Source organism: Dicentrarchus labrax, unplaced genomic scaffold (genome assembly GCF_905237075.1).
Source record: "Dicentrarchus labrax unplaced genomic scaffold, dlabrax2021, whole genome shotgun sequence".
In the NCBI taxonomy this organism is placed as follows: domain Eukaryota; kingdom Metazoa; phylum Chordata; class Actinopteri; family Moronidae; genus Dicentrarchus; species Dicentrarchus labrax.
In genome coordinates this window covers 12,485,062-12,502,881 of record NW_026136721.1, presented here as the reverse complement: position 1 = coordinate 12,502,881, position 17,820 = coordinate 12,485,062, and the positions used below count along the sequence as shown (strand labels likewise).

Below are 17,820 nucleotides of genomic sequence, written 5' to 3'. Positions count from 1 at the left end.
GACAAACAGACAAATGTTTTGTTTAAACTGTTTTAGAGGCATGTTGATTTCCCTTTACGGTTATTTTGCAGGCAGCGGTTTGTGGTGTGAATTTTATCATGTTATACTGACAAGTGTTACGTCATCAGTTTATTGCAGGCCTATTGCAGTAGATTGCAACACTTCTAGCTGTATCTCATAAACTGTATATGTATAAGTCTCTTCTCTCTCACAAGTGGACAAGTGTGTGTCTCTCATGGGCTACATTAATCTGTCAAAATCTAATTATAAGATTTGGGTTGGTTGTGTTTTATTTGTTATATAGCAGAAGTTCTTATTCTGGTAGTGAAGTAACATTAAAGGGCAGTGTAGCGTATCCAATGAACAAGACAACAGTGAGAGCGCACAAATGTGAAAAATGCATCATCTTACATGTTTCACAACCGCTCTACCAGGTGTCTCATTGATTATTTTGGACTGAAACTGTAACAAAAAACCATCTGAACACAAACAGGCATGCTCACACACACGTATCGGATCTCACAAGCCTGTATTTCATGCCCAGCGCTGCGCTGATTGCAATAGATTTCAGATGAGGATCAACACTTTGAAACTGAGTCTGTGACCTGAGGGCGGAGAAGAAAGGAGGAAAAGAGAGAGAGAGAGTGTAAAGATAGAGAAAAAAGAGGAGAGAGAGCAAGATGGATAGCGAGGAAGAGAGAAAGAGAAACTGGATAAGAAAAAAACAAAGACAAGAACAGAGAAAAAACTAAAAAGGGAAATACAGGTAAAACACCTAAAAAAGTTTTCAGTGGATTTAAATCTGGGTGTGCATGTTATGTCTACACTGTAATGGGAGTCATAATAAATAGCCTCAGTCAGCACATTCATGACTGCTTATGTTTTCCTGCAATCTAAGAAAGATGTATTCATAACTCGCCGTTCATAATCCAATCTGTGACTGATTTAGCCGTCTGCTGCCCAGGAGCCAGGCAGGCGCTACGGGATACCCCATCCAACACTCTGCTTTCCCACACCGGGACAGCGGGACACCGGGATACCCCCGCGGGGCCGGAGCTGGGTCGGAGCGGGCCGATCACCTTAGTCTAAACTGACGTGTCTGCTTAACACACATGTACGCACACACTACAGGCAGTGTGCATGACAAGGGCTCGGAGGTGATACTGCATCAGTAAGGATATGGGCTTTGGCCTGTGGTGTAGAATATCATCCCTAAAGGGGCTCGGGAGGTGTGTGTGTGTTTGATCTGCTGTATGTATTCCTAAGTTTCTGTGACTATGCGAGATGGAGCGTTGCATGTTTTGGCATGTTTGCCCGCATGTAACAGAGACAAAATGGCTCTTACAGATATATTTTACTGCATAGTAATGGCACATTTGAGCAGGCTGGAAGACATTCAGAATCACACAACGCACGCTGAGGAAATACTCACTGGCATTAATCCTCAGGCAGTGAATTGAAATTGCCTCGATGTCTGGATAATAATCATCACCATGATTTTCACCACCGTCTTTCAAATGTTCTTGGCCATTGCCTCTGGCTCTCTTTTGTTTCTAAAATACCAAACCTCCTTCTAATATTGGTTTCATACAGGGATCACGATCTGAAAACACACCGCAGTGATGAATATTTTGAGTAATCACTCTTCCCAAACCCTATTTGGCCTCGCTGTGAGTGCAATAAAAACTTACCCAACATAACCCAAAACTGTAGCCTGTATACACCGAATCCTCTTTCAAGGCCTTAGGAGTTAACAACCAAAAACCAACAGAAAAACATCCTGGGTCCAGGGGTCACAGTAACTAGGGGGGATTGTTGTTCCCTGGATCTCTCGCCTCTCACCCTCCGTAATGAATATGAGAGGCCTAATAGACCCCGAGTCTGACCTCCAATAAGTGTTCCACGCTTGGAAACATGAAATGCTGTCTTCAAAGTGCTGCCACTTCCTGAATGTTGCCCTTTCATTTAACATGTGAAGTGTGTGTGCGCGAGTGTTTGTGTGTCTGTGAGCAGGCACACACTTTAAACCAATGCAGCAGAGGTGACTGGTTTCCAGACTCACACACACATTTCAACAGTCACAATTATTCATAATTGCAGAGAAACGTAGATTGTGTGTTTGTGTGAGTGTGTGTGTAGGTGTGTACGTGTGTGCAAGTGAAAGAGAGAGTTGAGAGACCCACAAACTGACAAATTCAATGAAAGGCATAAGTTTGGCCAACTAATGAGAAACTAGAAGGGTGAAACGGTTTATTTTTTTGGGCAAGTTTTGGCACAAATAAAGACAACATTTTGAAACTGGTTCCCAGTCCAAGAGCAGAGTGAATAGGTGGCAACAGCCATGTTTTCTGAAGAAAATGAAGACACTGTACAATAATCTGTCATATTTAAAATAGTCCTAATTAAACTATTTCCAATCTAACACATCAGAACGGAAACAACTCGTACTATATGCTTGGATTTTACCAAACCAAAGGTCCAAAAATAAATAAATAAAATAAAGTCTTATGTTGTAACTGATGTATCTTATAAATTATATCAGTTAAATGTGTACTTTCACAGGCTTCCTCGCACAGGACACAATCAACTGCAATTAATCTGATCAATGGAATGTTAAATGGTATACAGGATATGCTGCGGCAAGACTAAGTGCCCTCGAGCCCCATCGAGGATATTCGACGTGATGGAGAAAAACCATGTCCCCGTCTCCTCAGGGGGCTAAATCTCTCCCATGTTAGATAAATTAGGCTGGGTTAGTACCTGGACTTCCTATAGTCAACTTGCAACCTTTTGATCTTTAACTACAGCAAAATGGATCCAAGCTGATGAATTTGTACGCCCTGGTTATGATTGATTATGTGGGCTCTTAGGACGGAAAGGCCTGCCAAAGTTTATTTTGAGTTTTTTTTGGCACTGGAATGAGAGTTGGTTTCTTGTAATATTAGGATTTTAAGAGAAATGGGAACAGCATTAGAGAACACACAGAAAATATAGGAATACAACATGAAGGCACACAAATACATACAGAATCAAAGGCGGAGGGGGGGTATCAATGTGAGACAATGGAGGTCTTGGGAGTGGCTGGATGGAGGGCAAATCCAAAGTTAAAGGATGACTCTAATGAATGAGACTGTAATGATCTTCGTCTGCAGCGGCTGGTTCTCATACAGAGACAACTAAGTCAACCAAGAGGTTATCACACATGCACACAAACATACACACAGGATAAAATAGAAACACATGGCGAGTGTGTACACGTGAGTGAGTGAGAGTGTGAGTGAGAGTGTGTGTGTGTGTGTGTGTGTGTGTGTGTGTGTGTGTGTGTACTGCTGTGTATAGGAAACACAAAGCAGAGCATAAAATTACTTCACACCCACCACTCACTCTTCTACTGCTTTCTCCTTTCAGGCTTTTACACACTAAGCAGCAGGAAGTTGCCTCCTCTGTTTACTTCAATGACAGTTTGATGGGAGCTTTGCCTCCCAGCTGTTTTGTCCAACCACATTTACACACATGAGAAGGGACAGAATATTTGAAACACATTTCAAAAATAATGCAACCCAATATGACCTAAAATTATCATGAAGGTGAACACTTCTCAGTGACACTGACTGGCAACAAAAACATCACCAGAATAGGATTTATTACAGGGTTGTTGGTTTTTTTTGCATTATACTGTTCAGGTAACTGTACTGTAGCCATGCATATATCACTGCTTTACTGGGATTTAACTGTGGATGTAGTGGTTTTTGAGTTATCACACAAACTGAACATGATATCACAGGAGCTGCTGCAAAATGTTGTTTCAATGTTTCAACCATGAAAAATGGTGCAAACTGGTGCAAAGCACTTTCACATTGAATGCACCACAGAGACCAAGTAGACTGAGACTACAAGCTATGAATTCAACACTGTGACCCAGATGACCGAAGTGGCTGACCTACAACCTGCTATAGACATAAAGGTTGCCAGTGTGTACTTATGATGAGCTCTGTGCCTCTAAACTGCAGCTGCCTCTGTTTACCATAAAAACTGCCCTTGCACACAAATTTACATGCACAGATTGATATTTTAGTTTTTTCAATTTGCATTTATGAATGACGGTGGTGGATGGCCATATATAATAGCCTATAGGAAAGTAACGCACACCAAGGCTTGTAGCGAGGTGCTGATCACTGGAAGAAGGAAAAAAAGTGTCTGGCTCCATATGCATTTCTCTTTTATTCAGCTGATGACATTTTATCTCTCTGGCCTTCTTCAGGATCAACAATCATGGTAGATGGCTACACAAAGCATCAGAATTGGACACCATTAAGAGTGCTCCGATTGATCGTTCACCGATCGTAATCAGCCGATATTCACTCTAATGAGCATGAGAGGTGATCTCTATAAACACCGATCAGAAGACCCGATCAGCTGACGCATTTTTATTCCACAGGAAGGTTATTCAGCCTTTGACACACATAGATTTACTTGGGCAGGCCGCCAATATATTAACAGTCAGGGACTCCAGTAATTCTAGTAATTGGCAGAGAAACAGAGAGAGAGAAACGTTATCTGGTTGATGTTTTACAAGCACGGAGCAAGTGAAGCGGCATTGTGAAACTTGCTAAAACTGCTGACCATCAAAGTAACGGAGCAGACACATACAGCCTGTATATGGAGAGAGGAGCAGAGAGGGGTGCGATGGGGCAACCAGGTGTGTGTGAGACAGAAGTGTAGTTGTGTGCATGTGTGCATATACTATAAACATAAGGCTTTAAACAGACCCAGTGATTGGTGATCGGGATTGGCTGATACTGCTTCTAGTGATTGGTGATCAGCGTCAAAAACGCTGATAGGAGCACCCTTAGACACCACGTAGATGTGCTCACATCAATGTTTGGCTTCTTCTAAAAGGAGCTTCACTTTCTTGCCAAGAGTTAGATGACAAGATCAATACCACTCTCATTACTGTCTGGTAAATGTAAAGCAGCAGACGGTTAGCTTAGCTTCGCACAAAGACTGTTAACGGGGAAACGAGTAGCCTAGCTCTGTCCACAGTTAACAAAACCTATCCTTACCAGCAACTGTAACGCTCACTAATCAACATGTTATATATTATTTGGTTCATCTGTACAAACCCAAAGTAAAAATTTAAAGTAGTGTAAATACAAACTGCGGTTTTATAGGGTTTATGGGGTTTATATGTGCTGGACTATTTCTTGACTGAGAGCACTTCCTAACCTCATGAAATCTTGTTGCCACCCTGATGGGACATGAGGCTTTGAAAATCTGCCTCTTTCGAGACCTTGAGTCCATTGGCTCATGGCCTAATAAAAAATGGATCCCTGATTTTAATAAATATGTGATGCCTCACAGTGTTCTTATATATCCTGGACCGTGCTCGCTCAGGCATTAGTAAAGCCACATATGTGATGATGTGATGAGTGCAGCATGTCAGGCACATAAATTCTGCATTCAAATCAATGTTCCATGTACACTGGCTGCACTTATGAAACATCATAATTACCAAGTTTTACTGGAAAATTTGAACAAGTTGGTTAGACCTTGTTTTTGTTCAACATGTTCTGCTCAGGGCTGTATGTAGTTGACCAAGTCTGGGTGTCTGACATCTAAACAGCTATGAATTGATTTCTGTTAAATGTGGTTAACTGACAACTGTTTCAAAGAACCAAAGACATTTTCACTGACATTTGGACATGTCACGGTAGGAAAAGCACTGGTGTAAATTAATAATGAGTGAATTCAGTTTATCGTCTTCAGTCAGGGTATTTTGCATGCTGGTTCACAACCATTGTTACTGCTATTAGTAGCGATTGTGCTTTTCCTACTATGACAGGTCAAAATGTCTGCTTTGAAAAAAGCCCCATTAACAGGTCACACAATACAAAATTGTGAACTATGTGAATATTCCACTATTCCACATACCTACAACCATACAACCACAATTTGCAGTAAAAGAATATCACAATTCAAACCAAACCTTGCATGCGAATAAATTAATGCAAATCATCATCATGGGCGAGAAAGTAAAATGGTCTCTCTTTGCTTTTACACCGGTAATATGATCAAACATTGCTAAAGAAGTTCATTATGCACAGCCACCTCAAAATACAATACAGACTTTATTTGATCATAAGCCATTCACTACCAACAACCCTGTCTCCGTAATCCGGACAGCATTACATGACATACATAACATATTTGCTGCTGCAAATTAGTTTGATATAAATGTAATTTCTAGGACACAGCGTTGTTAGCTATCTTCCTGTGTACCCACTACACTCCATTGATATACTGTAATACACTGGTATATTTAAACACCCAACTCAATACAGCTAATTGCTATTGCTGCTGCTAACTACTATCCATTGGCCAGCAGCCACAGCTGCAACTGGAGCTGAAAATGCTCAAAATCAAATAAATCAAATGCTACTTGATTACAGCCAACTGAGGGATTACCTTCTCACTGTTATTTCTGAATATGTTCTTCAATTGTCTCATATTTCATACTGCATCAGTACAAGTAACACCAGTGTTATGTCTGGCATACTCTGTCTATTCCCACTGGATGATATTTTTTGACATTGCTTGAAATGACATTGCTTTCTGACTCCCTGAGTGGTGTCATTAAGCTTAATGTAACTGTAATTTTCATACAGTAAACTGACTAAACTAGCTTTAAGCCTGAATACAAACACCTCATTTCCTTTTGTGTTCTCTCACATCATTTATACCTTTGGCCCTGGGTATTTATTGGGTAAGCAGTCTGAATGACATTGAATCATCCATAGATAGAGAAAATCCAGTGTCAGCAACCTTAATAATTGTTTATGAAGCAAAAATATAAAATATTCTCTAGTTCGAGCTTCTCAAATGTGATGATTTGTTGCTTTCCTCTGTTTTATGTCACTATAAATGAATCTATTTGGGGTTTAAACTGTTGTTTGGACAAAACATGGTATTCAAAGATGTCACTTTGGACTATGGGAACTTGCAATGGACAGATAAAAAGTGATGTGACACATGGGCATATAGTAGTAAGAAGGTCAGTGTTCTTGTGTGTGCATGTTGCACTAGGTGTTGTAGAATTAGAGGTGGACTTTGGGTGTCATGGTATCAAAGGTCAGTTGTCTCCACAGACGCTGTTTGCCATTTCACTTTATAGCCCTTTTGACTCAGAATTGTGAGGGCAAAAGTTAATGGATCATTCTGTGTGTGTATCTGTGGGTGTGTAAACCCTCGGATTGCTTCCACTCACCACAATGTGTGTTTCTTAAGAGGCAAAAAAGCACCAAAGTGGATAAAAGAGCAGGAAAATAACGTCATAGGCTAGCTCTGTTTCAAAATATTTCTTCCCCATTAAGCTTTAATACTTTGAATACCAAGATAATGATAAAACATTTACAAAAAGAACAACCTGAGAAGTCCAGGTGAATGTGTGTCTCAGTATACAGGCAGAGTGGAAGTGTGTGTTCCTATCCCATGTGTGTGTCCTGGTCTTCAGCTCTTCACATTAACAGAGTGCTAGTATGACTTACTCCCTGAATAAACTCACTAAATAAAAAATAAATACAATCTGATCTACTTTCAATGACTACACCTTTTCATCCTTCTGTCTTCTAGCCCCTCCCCTCCCCCACTGGCGTTACCATGGAGATGACCAAATGCATATTATATGCATGCATGAGTTTGTGTGGCTTATGCGCTCAGGGCTGGGCGGCAGGCAGAGAGGGGGAGAGCGGGGCGCGACACAGAAATGTGTTCTACTTAAAATGCTAATTTTACATATTTAATGCCACGGAGCAATTTCTATTGGGAGACGAGCGTAGAAGCAGTGAAGCGAAGGGAGAAGGGGGAGAGCACTTATAGCCTACACTCGACTGTCCAACAGGAGGGAGGGGGTAAGGGGGCGGGGGGGATGAAAGCACAAATTCCCTTCTCCCCACTTAACTCATTTATTCATCTGTTTGTACCCTCTCCCCCCCTCCGATCCTGTCCTCATCTCTCTGTCTCTCGGTGTCCCGAGCCTCCTTATATAATTGTTCTGAGTGTGATGACACAGAGATTCACTGACAGTGGTCCAAACTGTTTCACTTCAGAACGATGATATCAACCAGAGAGATTCCTTGACCTGTTGCCGAAAACACTAGCACACTTGTAATTTGTAATTTGTAAAATGACACAGGATGTCACAGGGATAATATAGAATACCATAGACTATAAGGACCATTTGTAGTTAAACAAATATCAATTACAAGCTGAGTCAAATCCTGTATTTACTAAACTACTTTTGAAAATGTTTGTGAAAAGTCCATTGTTTTAAAGAGGAAGAGATCATAAAAATCAAGCAAAAGACAGATCACAAACTCTAAAGTTTTGTGGTGATCTACTGTATATTGTCTATCAACATACATATCCACATCCACATCATTTTTGACTATTAGTTCAATGTCCCAGTGTTCTCTTGAGGTCTCTTCCTGTTGTGCTCCATGACCCGAGCTAGCATGCAGCCATCAGTGGTTTCATGGTTGATTACAGCTGTTCCTGGATTACTCCCGTGTTGTTTTTGGGGCTAAAGGTAAAACCAGATTAACTCGACTTTGGATCTGTGAACTCAGCTGGAAGGCCAGAGGGCTGGTTCTCATGGAGAGAGGATGGACACACACATCCACAGGGCAAGAGCATGTGTGCGCGCGCGCACACATGCACAAGATATCAAATTAGCAAATGAGCCCATGGTACGCTAAACTACTGCTTAATAGAATTTAATATAGCAAATGTAATAACGTATCTTAAACATAAACTATTCCATCTGACAAAAAAACATTTTTTCTCATTGTGGATTTGTGAAGCATGGATTTTGTGCTATTCTTTCTTTATTTACAAATGTCGCTGCTTAAGTTAATGAGCCACAGGTTGCCTTCTATGTAGTCCGCCATGTTTCTACAGTAGCCCAGAATGAACAAACCAAACCCTGGTTGTAGATAGGGCCTAGAGATTTAAAGTTGACTGGTTTGATACTTTCTATTCCATCTAATGTAAGTTTGCTGTTTAAATATTTGTTGAATCATCAGCACATGTACCACATTTAACTTTTATAGATGTCTGCAGGTCATTCTGATATCAAACTAAAAATAGTTAGGATGTATCAACCCATCAACCCTCCATGTTGAACTTCCATTCCACTGGCCAGTCTCAGCTGTGGCATTTGCTTTAGTGGCTATCTTTTGCTCTACCCATGCCTTGTCTCGTCTTTGTGACTCCTGGCTTCACCCTCTCTGCATACCAGCCCAGGGGCTATCGGCAAAGCTCTCTCAGTACAGTATGTTTCATAAAGAGTCTTAACTCCCAAACCCTGAGGCCTTCTGCATCATGCTGACAGGTTGCCTCTCTGCTGTGGAGCCCAGTGGAGCCAGTGAGTCCTGGGTCTCTCTGGCTGATGATGCCCATGGCTGGCTGGAGCTACTGACAGTCCCCGACACTGACAGCAAAGCAATCTGCCTCCAGAGTCCCTAGGCTCACCGTCTGTGTGTGTGTGTCCACGTGTGTGTGCATTTAACTCAAGTCAACTGACTTCCAGTTTCTAAAGCTTTCTGTGTGAAGATGTGGAGTTATTTTAACCCCAAATTCCCCCCTCTAGAATCTAGGCTCTTGTAAAGGGGTGGTCTGCCTGGGCAACAGGCCTTCTTGGATTATCATAGTACGGACCCATAATGATGGGTCAGGGGGAAAGGCAGGCAACATAAGTCCCCTGCGGTTCATTTTTCTTGCAGATAAAATATAGTTCAAGTGCAATTACAAATACATTTAATTGGTAGAAATAATTTTTTCTCTCCTGCTGCAGGAGGTTGGCGTAACCATGCTCCCGGGTAACCTCCCATCTAACTTTGTAGCAGCACTGTCATCATTTCTGTGTATAAGATGGCCTTTTGGTCATAGTAGACTCGAGTGAGTGTGCCATCTTGCCAGTCACAGATGTCCTTAACCACTATTTTAGTCTGAGAAAAGACAAATAACGTAAGATAAAACTGACAGGTTAACCTTTTCAATTATCTCATAGCCATGAGGAAAAACAATGCACACTGTTAATGCAATGTGGCACGGAGACAATTGAAATATCATTGCGCTCATATCCTGGGGCCTACACACACTGTATCTCCATGAGATACAGCACAAAAATGACCAAACAAAACAGCTGGAATTCTATTCCTGTGCCTGTTTGCAAAGTTCAACTTGCCGGTGTCAGTAGAGTCTCTCTGTGTCGTATGCCTCAATAAAACAATCAGCCATAAAGAACACACACACACACACACACACACACACACACACACTCTCAGTGAGCGGCCTGCTAGACACACACAGTTTCCCCAATCCTCCCACAGGCACCAGTCCAGCCCATGAGGTCATCGCCTGCCGAGACCCAGGATTATAACTCCAAAGGGACCCTTGGAAGCATGTGGTTATACGTTCTGACAGCCCTGCAGCCTGATTAAGCCCCCTGTTTGCTAACGCTAATGCTAAGCTAATATTAGCTTTGTTGTCAGCCGAAAGGTGCCTTTTTCAATAGGCCCGCCAAGCCAAACTATGGTAGGCTAAGCTAAAGCTATGCTAATTTACCCAAATGCACCTCTGTATTTCCCATCCAACTGACTTAACTCCGTGTGAGAGATTCATCATCACGTAATAAGCTCAATGCACTGAGCTAACAGAGGATCACTTTGGTCTAATACAAGATTAAGGAGGGTCATATGCAGAGGATTTGGATTTAACTAGTTTGGAGGCAAAGGGAACAAGACTGAAAAGGTTGAAGTGTAGGGACTTCAGCAGCTTAATGTTGCTGCTTGCCTTCAGGATTAAATTTACTTAACCAACTGAACAAGCTGAATTGTACAGCAGTTGTTTCAACGATAAAACACGGAGGCTTAATCTTCAGTCAAAATTCAGCATAACTCTTTCACCAGGCAATAGTAACTGCAACAGGCAAATATTGTTTTGCAATACAGTCCAATCCAAACAAAGCTGTAAGCCCATAGATCAATAAACACTTTCCAACTTGTTCCGATACTGGGTATTGACGAGTACGCGTGTCTGTGCACTGATCCGATCCCACCCAATTTATTAACCCCAAAATTGGACCCTGTTACTTCCCAGCACCGTCCTCTTTGCCATTGTTTCCCACGATAGCAAAGTCATCACCCAACCAACTCTCATTCAGACTCTGACAGAGTTTAACCTGAGCCAGGTCATACAACAATGATTACGATCATACAGGCCTAGCAGTATACACTTGTTAAAACATATATCAGTATTTTGCATTCACACATTGTATCTCACAAACTTTGGTGTGAACCTAGACATGCAGGATCAAGAAACTGTTTTAAAAGATTTCCCAAACACATTGCCTGGTAGGGCATTTGTGAATTTCACTTAAATGACAAGTCTGGCACCTGTAGCCTGTAGCCTGTGGCATATTTCTAACAAACTGAAACTGGCACACCCTTTCACAGAGTTAAGTTTACCGTAACACTGTCACTGGCACTGTTACAACAAATATGACAAAATGTCATGAGACAGCATTAAAACCTTCAAAACAGATCACTGTAGCCATCCTAATAGAATCACCCTTTCCCATTAAACATACACATTGTGTTCTACACATTGAAAATTGTCATGTCAGCATGGTATTTTCATGTTTGCAAAATTTCAAGGTGATTGCATTGCTTGAGAATGATCCAGTAGTGCCGACACCATGTCTCTTACCCTCTCTCTCAATACAGGTTACCCATCAGCGCTCTGAGTACTTAGTGGCTTTAACATCAATTAAAATCCCAGCGCCACTTGCTGAGCTGCACTGTGCACTGTCACATCGTGTTGTGTGATCTCTTGGTGTGATGAGCCGTGACAGTGTTTCTCTACAACACACACATTCACAGACATGCAGGAAAAAAACTCTCTCTCTCTTGCTGTATTTGAACATGCAAACATGTTTTACTAACATACAGCCATTATAATAAATGTTCTTGTGTACACACAGAATTAAAAGGGATTCATGCATGCATGCACAAGCAAACACAATTACCAGACAATAAGCCTTGGCTGAGAAATCAAATAGAAAGTGTCATTAAATACAATGAGGGAAGAGATAGACTTATGTGAGAGAAATCAACCATCATCATCTCCATCCGTACGAGTTCTCCGCTTCATTCTCCCTGTCCTAACACATCGGCCAATAAACAGGCTGAGGCCAATAACTCAACTCAACGCCACCACGTGTTATCCCAGAGTGTCTGCTTACGCCTCCCTGGGTCTAATCAGCTCTGACAAACCAAATATCTCTGGAGAGTTTACGCCACTTGGTTTGACTTGTCGGTTGACTTCTAGCTACACAGCAGATTGCACGGCTTTGAGGTCAGTGGCTTTTTCAGCAGTCACGTGATATCGGAGTGAATCATAAGTCATTTTTCTCCTCATAACAAAATAAAATAGGAGAGAAAGACTTAAAAATTGGTCTGACCTGTAAAGTGACAAATCCATCCATCCACATATACACTCTCACTGCTTACCTGGTTACCGGTTACTGAAAAACAATCACATAATATTGCATGTTGTGTTTTTTTATTGTTTGTTTTAACTCTGGTTTTGCTATGGTTTTAATGGTGGTTTCATGCTGACTGGATAAGAACAACTAGACTTAACTAAACGTCCAATCATCTAGTCAAAACATAAGAAGTAGCTCGACATCATCATCATCATCACCATGGCTATCTGTGTTCAGTGATGCTGACTGTGTGCATTCATGTACTCTTGCATGACAGCTAAAGTAGCTCCGTCAAACAGGACTGATGTTCCCTGCTATTTGCCTTCAGGGCTTTCCTTCATTCTCTCTTTTCCTCACTGACTCTTAAAGTGTTCTTCTGTTTTTCTTTTTGTTTTTTTGTTTCTCCGTGAGGAAACATGACCAACAAAGCTTTGGCTTTAGAGAGAGCAAGGCCACTGATCTTAGTGTCTGTTTAGTGAGTTATCATGGCCCTTCCAAAGTCTCCTGCCAGTTTACATCATTCACGTCATTCAGTAAAATACAGGTTGAAGTGAGGGCGGGTGAAGTTAAAGGTTGCCTCTTCCTCAACTCCTATTATAAAATTATGGAACTTGAAACTGCAGACTGGACGTTATTCAATTAACAGAGATGTGACTGGAACATTTATTTTCAGAAAGAAAAACTGCATCTCATGAAACAAATTGTCCTATTCTAAAAAAGTTCTATTTCCATATTAGAACAGTTCTAATTATGGCTCAACAGCTTAATTCCCAATTCTTATACACTGAAAAACCTTCTTCCACAGTCGCAAAGAGCTGTGACTGACAACATAAGCTGCTACTGAAAAATAAGTCAAGGGCTGAGTACTGTTTAATTTTATTACGACACTAATGCCAATACCTTTAGATATTACCCTTACCAATACCAATACAGCTGTATTTGAAAGTTTGGACACCCCTTAACAAAGCTTAATTAATAAGACGCAAACACAACATTTCAAAGACCTGGAACAAAAAATAAAACAGTAAAGTCAGAAAACATTCATGCATAGTTACGTTTATCTGAACAAAAAAGAAAAAACTCATTGTGGCACATGGAAACGTTTGGGAACACTGCCAGTAGTTAGTGACCCTATTGTCTTTTTGACCAGCATACAAGCAGTTATCTCCCAGAGCTTTCTTGTCTTTCTGGAGCTCATCTTGACCTCCACAGTTCCCCTAAACTGTAATCTCTAAATAACATTTCACACTGGGTAACCTGCAAGCTGACAATGCTTTGCTATCTCCTTATAACCTTCTTCTGCATTGTGGGCATCAATGGGCATCAATAACTTTCATTTGCAGAGTCTTACACAGCTGCTTAGAAGAACACATGGATTGTCAAAGGATTGAAATTGGCACCATCTGACACTTCCTAATCACAATTGTTCACATGGCTCCGGTCTAAGGGCTGTTTAATCCGAGACTGCAGAACTCCACAATGTTTTTATTTTTTTATTTTTTTTGTTCAATTTCTGATTCTGAGTAACTATGCATGAATGTTTGCTGAAAAATATTGTTTTATGTTCCATACCCAAACTTGCCCAAACTTTTGCCCAAACTTTTGCATACAACTCTAGAGGACTTAATTCGATACCTTTTAGTTTTTGCCCTGCGAACACGGTACTGCTGCCCACAACAAAGTTTCTCCATGCTTAATGAGGTGCTTTATCATAATGTCAAAATAACCAGGAACAATCACTACATCAGTCCCAGCCTCAGAGGACAGAAGAGCTGAGTAGATAAAGTTAATTTTGGGTGGCAACCTTTTAGTACGGACTGCTGTGGAGTAATGAGGGCTAATAACAGGCTAGTTAACAAGGTTTAAACTCAATGTTGGATCAATAATGTTACAGGCTGTCCGTGACCTGACTTCAAATTTGGAAGCCGTATGTTTTGCCATGTTTTATGTTGTTTTAGTGTTAATGTTGTTGTTTAGCCTGCTATACTTTGCTTTAACGTGTTGCTAAGTAGCTACTGCCTCTTAGATAGATTTTGGTCTAATGTTGTAATACTGAGGGACATTCAAGAGAAACCGTGTGAACAGTTCAAGTCTCACTTGAAGCCAACTAAATAACAAGAGCAGTGGGTTAGATGCCAATGTTTAACTTTTCATGTTGCTTTTTCTGTAGGTGCATTACTTATACTGCATTAGCTTTGTTTTTGTACGGAAGCCTGTTCTGTTTCCCGTTCCTTGTCGGTGTGTGCTAAGGTATGAAAATGGACATATTATTATTATTATTATAATTACTACTAATAATAATAATAATATTAATAATAATAATAATAATAATAATACATTTTATTTGTAAGCGCTTTTCTGGATACTCAAAGACACTTTACATAAAAACAACATAAAAGCAGCAAAAACAACATAAAATAGTAAAAACACTAAAAACACATCAGATTAAGCTAAACATTAAAAGGAATTTTAAAAAGGTGAGTTTCTGTCATTGATTTGAATGCTGGAAGGTCGGTGCAGTCACAGATTTGTTTGAGGAGAGAGTTCCAGAGGGAGGGGGCAGCTACAGAGAAGGCTCTGTCGCCCCAGGTTCGGTGCTTGGTCCTGGGTGGTGGAGACAGGAAGTTTGCATCGGATGAGCGGGTCACGGGATGGATTGTGGCGGTGGAGCAGGTCAGTGAGGTAGGAAGGGGCCTGGTTATGGAGGGCTTTGTGTGTGAGCAGGAGGATTTTGAATTGAATTCGTTGTGGGACCGGGAGCCAGTGGAGGTTCTGGAGGACAGGGGTAATGTGGTCACGGGTGCGGGTGAGCAGACGAGCGGCAGAGTTCTGGATATACTGGAGTTTACTTAAGATTTTGCCTTAGAGGATGTTGTTGCAATAATGATATACCTATCTGTGAAAAACAAATGGTCAAATCTTAGGAATTCATTTGCTTGGCAACACTGTATAAATGGACCGAAGCCTGCAAGCTAGTTCAGGCAGTCAACTCGAGCTGCACTGCAATACACACATGACATGCCTTATTCCATAATCACTAACCAAGTGCTCCCTTCCAATCTGGCGGTCTATTTAAGCTGCACAATTTCCCAGCTCTCCCTCTGCTGTGTCAATGCCACTGTTGCCTTGCATCACATTGCTGCTGCTCTGTAAGCTATTGCTGCCTGCTGCACTGTAAGCCCCACCACCACCACAGCATCCACCTGTAGGCTCCAGCTAGGGGTTAAGGTATTTGATCATCGCTCACCAATATCTTTATGTAAACATATCTGCGGGGAGTGATGAGGTCGGAGCCTAGAAGCCAAATTTTAAATATGCTATACTGCTTTAATAAACATTTCAAACGTGAGTTGTCTGACTGAATTATCACCCAGTTGCTATCAGGCAGAGAGCACTGTGGCCAATTAAGTTACAAATAATGTGCACATTTTTCTCCCCCATCGATGGGCTGAAAAGTAGGCAGAATTTAATGATTTTCTTTGGTTGGCTGCAGCCCTACTCATGTTCCCCAGTTTTTCCTGAAATAATCCTTCCGCATTTTATGTATTTTATACTACAGACGCACAGCACATTATAGTCGTATTTTTGGTGACATCTCCATTTTTGCTTTATAATTTGTTACTATTCAAATCATGATGATGTGACATTTGTTGGGGTCAAACATGTTTTCTTACATCTGTAAGATCTGTAGACAAGGGCACCTCTGCAGCACTACAGTACTGCATTATAATGCTGTTTTGTCACACATTATAACTTTGTCAAAACTGCAGCTTGTGATTTGGATATTGCACTCTCTCATATTGTGATTTTGACATTTAACTGTACAGCCCTCCATCTTGGCACACTGAACTCTCAAATATACCGCTCTCAACTTCACCACCACAGATTTTATGAAGTTGTAGCTGTGGTAGTGGGCCAATCACATTACAGTAAATTGAAAACACTTGCAGTCATTGGCCATGAGCAAAACCAAATAGGATAAGGACACCAGGTAATTTAATTGTCATTTTAAAACAACAGGTTGTATAATTAAAGTCAGGTAGTAGTTCCCTTTATGCTACTCATAAAAGAATCGAGAAGACCCTAAGGTGACTCGCATTTTGTCAGTCAAATCTTTTGTTTTCAGTTGCATCATTGTACACAGTGCGGCAACATGGAGGGCTATAAAATCTTAAAATCAAGTCTCAAAATGACCACAAAGCAGTAAACAAACTGATGGAAGTGGAGAAGAGTGATAGTTAACAGAGGACAGCATGATGCCAGACAATGTGAGGTGAGGCAGTGCAATTTGGCTGCCTTGACACTTCTCCGTGATGACTACCAGTTAAGTCGTTACTTTTGAACCAGACGGTGGTATAACCTCCTCTAACTGCCATCCACTGTGATTGACTCTTGGGCTGACAGAGCTGTCAGCAGCCCAGCAGCAGAGACAATCCGTTGTACGTTGGGATTTGATAACTGAACTAATAGCAGGATACACACAAATCTTATGTTCTCACATCACAGAGGACAAAGAAAGACATTAAAATGTGACGTAGGCTAAAACATGAGACTCATGTAGCCATATTTCAACCACTGAGTTTAGTGTGGCGCTGATCTGAAGAAAAAGGGGAATGACTGAGTCAGGTACAGCCCTACAAAAATGATATACAGTAAAATTTATTGAAAACTATTTAACATGATGAAGTTCAGGACAAATTATTTTAGTTTTCACACTGCAAAACAGACGTATCATCCAAACCAAACAGACTGATTAAAATTAATTTATACTCTTCAATTATTCAGTTATACAATTATACTGCATATCCAGCATGTTATTAAAACAAACAACATAAAATCCTCCTAACTGTCAGGACGATGATGTTTTCAGTCTTTCTATGTGAAACAGAAGCTATATAGCCTCTAGTGTCAATTAAGAAGTGCATGCTCTTAGGTAGTGATCTGCTTGTTGGTGTGACAGTACACTGGCTCAGTGGCACCATCACCTCTAAACAAGAAGTCTGCGAGTTTGGTTCACGTCTGACACTGCAGGTCCTTTATTCGACTTTCCTCCCACATTTCACATCAGTTAGACTGGAGACTCTTGCTTCTTATGTTGATACAGTAATCAGGTAAAGTTGCTTTGACATTGGTTGTTCTCAGGTAAGAGGAATGAGCTGTTCATGAATAATTTAATGAAATTGTTCGTTTATTTATAGTACAACATAACTCCATATTGTTCTCAGTTTCAGGTTGGGTTTTTTTCCATTTTTTTTCTTCTTGCTCACTGAGCCCAC

The 17,820-nt window shown here is 40.9% G+C and overlaps 1 protein-coding gene across 1 annotated transcript in view; it reads left to right on the top strand.

Moving 5' to 3' along the window:
* Positions 1 to 208: 208 nt before the first annotated feature.
* Positions 209 to 17,820, top strand: part of LOC127354529 (neuronal acetylcholine receptor subunit beta-2-like) — a 141,386-nt gene continuing 123,774 nt past the window's right edge. The window contains exon 1 of the mRNA XM_051384488.1: positions 209 to 214. The gene's annotated coding sequence lies outside the window, so the exon portion shown is untranslated. The remainder of the gene's footprint in view (positions 215 to 17,820) is intronic.